Raw genomic sequence first — 1,604 nt, forward strand, 5'->3', positions numbered from 1 at the left:
CATGCTGCTCTTCTAAAGCATGGAAGTGAAAGAGCATTTAATGCCTGTGAAGAGCTGGTTCTAAGGATTATGAAAAGTGATTACTTTGCACCATAAATAGAAAAATCCACAGATGTTTCCAGTTGTGTTTTGTTGTTGGCATTTGTGAGATATATTTTGGAAAGGACAATGAATGAAAGCAGGCTATTTTGTAAAACTTTGCTGGCTGACTCTTTTATTGAAATGTTTCAAATGAGAAGACAGACAATAGGGTGGGTAAGATGTGGTATGCAGCTTTAAATACAGACAAGCAAAACAAAGAATGGGAATTTTTTTTTTCCTTAACAAATGCTTTCTGGTTATATTGTGCTATACACTATAATGATGAAATAATCATTTCTATGGAAAAGTAAGGAGAAAACACTGTCACCTGTTGAATTTCTTTTTAAAGTGAATCTAAAATGTCAAGGTCAAAGAAATTTAAATGCCATAATAAAATATTATCAAGTATTACTTTTTTTTGATAAAAAGTTAAAACAAACTGACAGACTATTAGTCCATTTAGATTTATAAGTTTCCTGCTCTATATTTCCTGTTGTTCCTCTTTTTTGGGTGGTGATATATATATTTTTTAGAATGGCAACCTGGTCTTAACCATTACCTACATTATGCTGTCATATAATCAGAGAGTTTTTGGGTTTTTTTTGTTGTTGTCTTGTTTTTTTGGTCGGTCATGGGGCTTGACTGGGCTTCGGCGCTTGTCCTACACTCTACAGCTCAAGGTGAGCACTCTACCGCGGCAGCTGCTGGCAAGTGCTCAGAGCTGTCTCCTTGCCTGTATTTTCTCTCTATGGCCTAACTCTGTGTCCTGTGAAGGCACACTTGGTGTGATTCTCTGTCTTAGGACTGTTCACTGGAACTCTAAAAATGCTTTCGATGTGAGAGCTTGTTTAGCCTCTAGCTTCTCCTCTGCCATCTTCCTGGAACTCTCGGGGATTTAATTTTTTGAGTTCTAAGTATATTTTAGGTATGAGACCCTTGTCCATTGTATGGTTAGTGAAGATCTTCTCCTAATCCGTGGGCTTTCTATTGATCTTGCTAGCTATGTACTTTGCCATGCAGAAGTTCTGCAACTTCATGCAATCCCATTTGTCCAACCTTTCTTTGATTTGTTATGTTTCTGGGTCTCTATTAAGGAAATTTCAGCCTGGGTCAAAGAGACTTAGGGTTTCTCCTATTCCATCCTGCAATGTTTTCAGAGTGTCTGCTTTGACTCCGAGGTCTATGATGCATTTGGAGTTGATTCTAGTGCAAGGTGATATATAAGGATCTAGCTTTAGTTTTCTACTTGGAAAAAATTATATTAAGTGAAGTAAGCCAAGCCCAAAGTAACATTTGTCCCATGGTTTCCCTTATTTGCAATATTTAGTATATGTCTGAGTCAAGCAGAAAGGGTCAGATAAGGTGATGTTAGGGAAATGAACCCAAAGATATGTATTTAAGGTTTTTTTTCTTTCATGAGATTGTTTCTAATGCATTTCTAAGGTTATTTCTTTGTTGCTTTGTATGTTCCTTACCCACAGTATAACCCCTGCTTTCACTGTATTTGATGTTGGTATAATTTG

This window comes from Dipodomys spectabilis, unplaced genomic scaffold (assembly GCF_019054845.1).
Source record: "Dipodomys spectabilis isolate Male_0828 unplaced genomic scaffold, ASM1905484v1 ptg000246l, whole genome shotgun sequence".
NCBI lineage: Eukaryota > Metazoa > Chordata > Mammalia > Rodentia > Heteromyidae > Dipodomys > Dipodomys spectabilis.